This window comes from Crassostrea angulata, chromosome 2, assembly GCF_025612915.1.
Source record: "Crassostrea angulata isolate pt1a10 chromosome 2, ASM2561291v2, whole genome shotgun sequence".
NCBI lineage: Eukaryota > Metazoa > Mollusca > Bivalvia > Ostreida > Ostreidae > Magallana > Magallana angulata.
The window spans coordinates 59,879,413-59,888,567 of record NC_069112.1 but is presented as its reverse complement, the minus strand read 5'-3'; the positions used below and the strand labels follow the sequence as shown (position 1 = coordinate 59,888,567).

The 9,155-nt window shown below is 33.8% G+C and overlaps 1 long non-coding RNA gene across 1 annotated transcript; it reads right to left on the bottom strand.

Moving 5' to 3' along the window:
- Positions 1-2,909: 2,909 nt before the first annotated feature.
- Positions 2,910-6,430, bottom strand: LOC128173348 (uncharacterized). The gene is made up of 4 exons (XR_008242475.1): positions 6,338-6,430; positions 4,434-5,206; positions 3,970-4,230; positions 2,910-3,721 (listed from the first exon to the last, which is right to left on the bottom strand). It is a non-coding gene; the product is annotated as an uncharacterized LOC128173348 (long non-coding RNA).
- Positions 6,431-9,155: the final 2,725 nt, after the last annotated feature.

Below are 9,155 nucleotides of genomic sequence, written 5' to 3'. Positions count from 1 at the left end.
TGTAACCTATAAAATGCTTCCACACAAGATTCAGCTGTCCTGAATGATTAGTTACTGAGAAATTTTTTTTTTAGAGATTTACTGTATATTTTCCTATGTAAAAATCAAACCCCGTCATTGTGGACCATCCTACTTTCTGGAGTCATCAGGTTCACAACTTCGAATTTATCTGAAGATGCTTTCACATAAGTTTTAGTTTTCCTTGCCAAATGAATATTGTCAAGAAAATATTTGAAAATTTCTCATTTTGTTCAATAATTCCTAATTGTTTCCCCTTCAAAATATGCGTGGTCCTCAATATTCACAATCATGAACCCCCTTTGCATTAAGGTGCTCTGTGCCAAGTTTAGTTGAAATTAATTTAGTGGTTCTAAACAAGATGTTGAAAATGCCAAAAGTTTACAGACAACGGGACAGTAAGACGGTCAGACAGAAGACAGATAAAATGTGATGAGAAAACTCACTTGAGCTTTTAGCTCAGATGAGCTAAATATTAGTAATTAACGGCGCACAAAAACTGGAGAAAATTGCTTATTTTTAAATGAGAACTAGTTCACATTCAATTAATAATGATTACTTTTTTTAATTCAATAAATTTATTTCAGAAAATATCTCAAAATCATTTTTTGTGAACATGACATTTCTGATAAATTCAGTGAAAGTTCGAATAGACAATAAGGTTTAAAAACAAATGTTATTGGGTAAAAATTATAATTGTTTAAATAAGTTTTTACAGGTACGCTTTCAATTTCTCTGTTCAAAACAAAAAAAACCCCCCAAAACTGACCAGTTGTTTTACTTTGAGTTGTGGTGGGTGTTGTTAGACCCTCTGTGTTCAGTGGATTTTCAGATGTAGCTACAAATAGAAAGGTAAATAATTACTCAAAATTCAAATCAATATCTTTTGTTAAGCAAGCTTACATAATAAATTTGCCTCACGTGAAGCACTTTTTCTACTAAAATTAACTGGAGGCCTCGGGGCCTAATTGCTTACCTGAGGAACAATATGTATGAAAAAATCAGCTTAATCGAGTCAATCGAGAAATTTTTAGAGATTTACTGTATATTTTCCTATGTAAAAATTAAACCCCGTCATTGTGGACCATCCTACTCTCTGGAGTCATGATTTTTACAACTTTGATTTTATCTGAAGATGCTTTCACATAAGTTTTAGTTTTCCTTGTCAAATGAATATTGACAAGAAAATATTTGAAAAGGACAAATTCCATGTTTAGCTATATATGGCCCTGTGATATGTCAAAAATTATACTAGGTCAAATTGAAACAAAATTGGTGTTATGTGTTAGTCTAGACCTGATACTATTTTGACCTGCCAGAATTTCCCCGCCAAAATGTCTGCTTGCAAAAATATGTAAATGACAAAACCGGTTCCGGGCCGGTTTTGGGGTAAAATCACAACATTTTCGTTCTTTGGTGGTGTTTTTCAACAACAGCACACCCTCTGATCTAAAAACTGTTTTTAAATTATGATATTGTATCAATAAAAAATGATATTCAAAGTGAAAGTTTTTGGATCAGAGGGTGTGCTGTTGATGAAAATTTAAATGTAAACAAGATGAGGAGCAATCCGGATTTACTTATTTTTTGACAGTATTGCACGTTTTTTCACACCTTTTTGTTTTAAAAATATAAAAACCACAAAAATCAAACACATTATGTAATTGTCATTTAAATCTAACAAATAAAAAGGTACAGTGTGTTGTTAATGAAACGTATATGTGTTGAATTTTAATACCAAATTTTGCGCATGCACGACATTCTATACATGCTTATAAATTTGCATACGTAAACAAACAGAGACTTTTACTTTGCGTGATTAATCTTGAAAATACACGAACGGAAGATCAACAAAGCCTATAGAAAATGAAGAAAGAAGAACTCTGAAGGTATGTATATGAATTTGATTTCTGGTGATTTTTTTCTTATAGAATCAATATTGCAATGTTATTGTTCCCGACGTTCGTCTGCATGACAGATGAGAAGATTGGCCTATAATTTGTTCAATTCATGTGTACGCTATTCAGCCTAAACACTGTTTTTATATAGGCATGTAATTTAAAGCATACAATATTAGTTATCAAAAATTTGGTAAAAAAAAAAACCTTAGATATTCGATTGCCGATACTACGATGCATACGTGTATAGCAGATGCCATGTAAACAAAGACTGTCACTCTAACGTTAGTCGTCTAGACATAAAAATGTAGAACGCAATACACATGGAAAATATATATTTCTATATATTTAGTAAATAAATCAACTTGTATACACCATAATTATTTTAATAGAAGGAAAAACGGCAAACTGTTTTGTTTTTTTTAAAGCTTTTTAACTGTACTGTACAACATATAAAGCTTCTCCAAGGCAAGTCCGAGTAGCGTAGAGGTAGCATTCTCGATTGATGACACGGCGATCCGGGTTCAACCTCAGCCCGGCGCTTATATTTTTTTCATTTATATTGGCTAGAAAAAATATTGAGTGTATTTTTCTCAACGTGGTACTTCTTTTGACCATAAATTTTTTTATCATAATATAGCAATTACAGTTAATCTAGAACATCATGCAATATGTGTAAATGATAATATTGATCGCGTGTCTACAACAACCCTTGTAACACAGCTGAAGGTCTGCAGCGCCACAAAATATTAGAATGACAGCTCCATAAAATACATGGGGGGGGGGGACTGTAATTCTACAGTCTGTCAATCTGAATTTTTCTGCAAAGTTACTTAATACTTGATATTTGCAAGTATTTGCTAACATGAATATTCACAATACACTTCAAATGAATTTTTTACTGAACATGAATGCTGTGTGTAACTACATTATTGTTTTGTATTTTCAGAACATAAAAATGAATGATCAAGTGAAAACAGAGAGTAAAAAGATTTTTTCATGCATCCTTTACAAAAAAAGAACAAGGCCAAATGACAGAAAAAAATGTGAGTCAACAGCAATCCGTCGCTTCCTCAGAAAGAACTTTCTTGTTGAGGCAAACTCAAATGACATTTTGTGCAACAAATGTATACATCACTACCACGGAAACCAGAAAACATGCCAGCAGAAGTCTAGTTCCCTTCCTGTGTCTCAGCCTCTACAACCAGGAGTGTGCAGTCCACCATCTATATCTTTGCCTCTCCAGAGAACACCTTCTTCACATGCTTACTGCTTAATCTGCAAGCGACCGGGTCCTAAACTTGTTGTCGTATCTTCAGCAGCTAGATTTTCAGCCTTTCTTCACCAGGAAATCATCATCCCACCTGGAAGCAGATGTTGTCCATCCCACATTGATGAAGGAGAATTCAGACCTGGTGTTTTGACCAAAATACAGACATTCGAGTCTTCATTTGTAAACAAGTCGACAGTGCTGGAACTGATCCAAAAAATACGAAATTATGCCCTCCAGACCTCAACAAGCAGATTTTCTTTTGAACTGTCTACCATGAGCAACAGTGATTATATGGCACTGACTGGTATCTCTATAGAAAACTTTGAAGACCTCCATTCCTTTATTTCCACTGATATTCGAAACACACAAAACCGAGGCACAAGGATGTCACTTGGAATCTTTCTTCTGAAACTGAGATCAGGAATGTCAAATCAACTTCTGGCCACGAGGAATTTCAAAGTCTTCCGTCTGTAGAGCAGTAAAATCAGTCCGTACAGCACTCATGAAGTCATTTGTACCACATCATCTTGGACTACAACATACAAAAAGAGACGAAATTATAGAAAATCATACAAGACCTCTGGCACAGGAACTTTTTGGCGATTTTACAAATAAGAAAGCTATTGCTGTTTTGGATGGAACTTATATATATATATTCAGAAAAGTAACAACTTCCAGTTTCAACGGAAATCATATAGTTTACATAAAGGCAGGCCCCTTGTTAAACCCATGGTTGTCACATCCACAGACGGATACTATCTAACAGTTCTTGGACCCTACCTAGCTAGGAATAATGATGCCACTATCCTCAACCATATGCTTCATACCAATGTAGAAGATCTGAAGGGCTGGTTCCATGAAGATGATGTTTTTGTTGTAGACAGAGGCTTCCGAGATTCAGTCGATATGCTCAAGGAGCTGGAAATGGGGCCGAAATGCCTCGCCTGATGAGCAGAGGGCAGAAGCAGATGACAACCTTAGATGCCAATGCCTCTCGTCTGGTCACCAAGGTTAGTTGTTTTCATATTTTGATTACCAGACCTACAACATAAATTCAATCATCAATCATCATGTCAGAAAAACTTCAATACAATTACATTATACAATAATTCTACATCTGTCTTCATCTGAAATATAAACAAATGCTGTTCCAAATCATTGATTTTATGATTTTCATAATTTTAATTTTTTTTCTTTTAGTAAAGAAATATACCCACTGTTAATTTTAAATAAGGCACTTTTACCTTTTTTATAAGTGTTGCTTGTTCTTAACTTTTCAGATTCGTTGGGTCGTTGAGGCAGCCAATGCAAGGATAAAGCGATGGAAGTACCTTGCTCATGTTCTTCCGACCAATCAAGTGCAATTTATCGGTGACTATGTGCGCATCGTGTGTGCCCTCTCCAACCGTTACTGCAAGCCTCTGTCGACAGGAAGTGAAGATGAAGACATGGCCCTTGCATGCAAAATGAGGTATTTGTCAACAAAAGTTAACTCTTTAAAGACATTTGTTGAAGAAAACTGTCTGGATAAGAAGTCTGTAAAGTGGGAAGTGGCTACTGATTCTTTGGAATTCCCCAACATCAGCGAAGATGACATTCGAAATCTGACCTGTGTTGTGTCCATGTTATATTCAGGAGTATTTGGAGGGGGATGTGGATATCTTGGTTCACAGTGAGTTCCATGGGCTTATCAGGGTCAAGCTACAGAGTCGTCATGTTTCTTCCCGACAGTATCTGCTCTGGATCCAGTTTTCCAAGTCTGAGATCATTGCATGGTATTTCAGATGTCGAGCGGGTGCCCGTGTTGTGGGAGTATGTTCCCATGCCGCCGCCGTTATCTGGTTTCTCGCTGTTGGGAGACACAACAGGGAGGCTATTTCGTCTATTCAAGACTGGTCCGAGTTTGTCACTGATGCAGCTGTCATTGACGAATCTGAGGACAGTGATGACAGTGAGGTAGAGGAGTAACTGAGTTCATTTTTCTTCTTCTAGTGATCAATCAGACTCTGTTGGTATCCTGAAAATATGAACATTTTTGATTTATAATATGAAATATTCATTTATCTGATTCATTTAAACACAATGCAGATGTGGTTGCATTATTATCACACAAATGTTTTGCAATCAACAATTTGTCAATCGTAACATATTATGACTTAAGCGAGAATTATATTATAATTTTTTTTTACATATATACTAGTAGAAAACTCTAATACAGTGTCAAAAGATATTTTTGTGTATTAATTTAAATAAGATGTTTATTGTTGTCGATAAGTATATACAATCTATCTAAATTATGATGGAAGCACACTACCTAGTTTTTATTATGCAACTTTCTTGTCAATTACAAAATCTTAACTGCAGATAAATTGTACCCTGATTACTGGTATATATATATATGTTTGTATAACTTGAAAACATTGTTTGCACTAGATAGGGGTATCTCCTCTGTATAGACTAATGTCAGTGCATTTTGCATGATTTGTTCTGTTATCATGTACGTTTAATATTGAATCATTTTGTCATCTCATTTTTAAACTAATTGACAATGTGTCATTACAAAGAATCTTTTACTTTATGATTACCATATTTGTTACCCATTATTTGCTATTTTAATTTCTGTGTTAAACATGTTACATGTAATTATTCTTTTATATATTTTTTAAATATATGAGTCATTGTTTGGGTTGAAAATGGTAGTTACATATCTGCTATGTAGTCACTAGAGCTTAAAATATGTTACAAATAGTGTATAGTTATTGCTGTCGTTGTTTTTTTTAATACATGTAGCTCTTCTTTGTTTTGCATTCAAGTTGGATTTAATGTATATCCTTGTACATTCTTGGAATTGGGTAAATGTGCGAGTGTCTCAGATCAGCTGATGAAAAAATGCATGATATGTGTTAATAAATAACACTTTAAATAGCAATTAAACAATAATAAACCAATCTATAGTGTAGTGAACTTTTTCCCGCAATGAAATGGAAACGCTGCCAACACACCATACCATGCGGCTATGCAGCGTGTTGTACAGTACATGTGACTCGATCGTTGATCTAACTCTTTTTATATAAAACAATTCAAATATTTCTTATTTCATATTTCCTTACGTTACAGAGAGAATATCGAGATGTTTTATAACACTTACTTTACAAATGCGTCGATGAAATCCTTTGCATTCGTCGCTGTACAATCCTGTTTGTCACCGTGCGAAATCGTGTCACAATGGCCGACTTTACGGAAACTAAGGTGTGCCATTCGGGTAAAAAAAGTTCAAGTCCGTTTCTTTCTCGATTAAATTCTGATAATGAACTTATCTTTAACTTCAATTTAAGGTTTCTCCACCCTCGATGTTTTTATGGTTTAATCTGTGTAATTTTTGTTTAAATTTGATGATTAATATGCAAACAATCAAATTGAAGTTAAATATTGGTATGTTGCAAATATTTTGTTCATGCTGTAGGAGCTAACACAGGTACACTATCAGGACAGTTATAGCAACGACTGCTCTCTTATCAAACATCACATTCATTTTAACTAATTTCGATATAATAAAGCAATTTTTAAAAGAAATTAATCGCAATCCTTTATTTTAAGTATTTTAACATTTTAAGGCCATTTAAAAATTGCCAGTATGAAAGCTATCACATTTACAGTGCATTTTGATACAATTTTTCAACCATGAATAAGTACAGTTTAGCAACATAAAACGTCTATAACTTTTGAAATAATGGTTCAAACTCACTGAAAATTGGTACACTTGTAATTCATTATATATCCTATCGAAATCTGCAAAGAAATGTTTACCTTGCCTGGTAAAAAATTATGAATTGTGGTCTCTGTCAAGTTTGCCTATATACGGTTTTATCAGTTTTTCATTGAATTCAGCGATTTCAACTCAAACTACTCTCTATGAATTGTTAAACATTGGTGTCATTTCACTTTACATAGCTTAAAATGTGTTAAACACAAGTATAAATCAAGAAATATTGGCAAAACTATGCACCACATAACACTATTATTATAACCGATAATGGTAAAATATTCCGGAATGCTCACAATGACGTCACACGACAATCGAAAGACCTTAATGACAAAAACATTCAATTTCATAGATAACAATGTAGTTAATATGTAATTTACTTGAAGGCTCTTTTAAAGACGTAACGTCATGCTTGACGCTATAAAAAGCACACGTTTTTCGCTATTATAGTGTCTTAAAATAAACATCAGAAATATAATTTCTGAATCCTTAAACACAAAAAAAAAGTTACATAACGAATGAAAAAATGTTTTAGAATATTTTTAATACAATATTAATTGCTTTTGATTTTGGCTAAACATGGATTTAGTCCTTTATAACGTATACTGGACGCAAGCGGATATAATAATTATAGGAAAAATCAATAACGTAAAAATGTCAACCTCTTTCCAAAAAGCTTGCCTGATTAAACAAAATTATTCAATGGAAGCATGCATGTATCAATTAGGCTATCTTATCAGTAATGAATTTAAATTTTTGCTGCTGATCATAAATTTATAAACGGAACGTGTAAATTTAAGACGAAATGTCAGTCTTTTTTCGATCTAGAACATGTACAATTATGTACATATATACTAGTATCGCTTGAAATTCAATTGTTTTATTAATTATTTTTTTAAGGAATGTACACATATAATATAAGTGCAGCTTGAAAGCTGGAGATTAAATAGTCATTTTTTTTTAAAATTGTATTTGATATATTAAGATGCAAAATCAACTGAAAGGCGTTTAAAAAAATTTCCAACCATATAAAATATGAAAGGGTATACAAACACGTTTCGTTTTTTGAATGTGTGTAGGGCAGCTTCATCATAATCATCTTGACAAGCAATTAAAAAAGGGTGAATTCTCAAATTCATGAAAAAAACCTAACTGTAACTTCAATTCCTTATTACAGTGAAAATAAAGTGAATGGGGTGGCATATCCATGGTATTTCAATTTATTATATAAAAGTTAAGAAAAGTGTCTGCTGCAAAAAAAGAGGGGAGGGGGAAAGCAGTCCCCCACTCCGAACCCAACCCCAGATGCTACGTGCCTGTGATATTTACAGAGCACGGTGTGCTCTGTGGTATTCGCATGATCCCAACGGACTGGTCATTAGTCGGCGCGCAAAAACTATGAATGAGACATTATGGCGCGAAGTCCTGCTTTACCATTCACGCAACGGCTGATATCTTAATGAACTCATCCATTGGCAGAGATCAATGGGGAGGGGGTCAGATGAATTTTTGACATTTGTTTTGTAACAGCTACATACATGTATATTATACTTTGGATCGGATGTTTTGGAAGACAAATGTCGAATGATTAAACACACTTGATTTGTAGTTGTTAAATGTAGTAATGTACATTTAGTAAGACCCGCGAGTTATAACCCCTTTTCAAGATTAATGAAATCGCCCAACTGAACGAAAATCGGGTCACAACCCGCTTTTGGTGATTTAGTTCCTACAGTAAACATTCTTGCTGTATAAATATATATTTGTTTTAATCCAGACTGATGACACACTTGTAATAATGATAATCCAACACCAAGTATTACTTATATTGAATCGTAATAGACAATATGTCACAACTTGTTGCGATGACCCCCTCCCCCTTTATCACCGTTCTAATATAGTGGAATGCTGATCTATTTTTAACATCCTTTTTCCTTGAAAACTCTTGCTTGATGTTGTTATATTACATCTAATATAACGTTTTCATCAATTGTGAATGTAAATGCTGACACCTTAAATATGATATTGCTTGATCCCATTGTCTGCACTGTTTCGGAGAATTTAACTTTAAAACCTTAGATATGCCTGACGTAATGACGTCAGGCAATCAATACATCTTTGTATATGTATTTATTTAATCAAGCATCCACTATAGTTATTACCTTATGTCATTTTTTATTAGCTCACCTGAGCTGAAAGATCA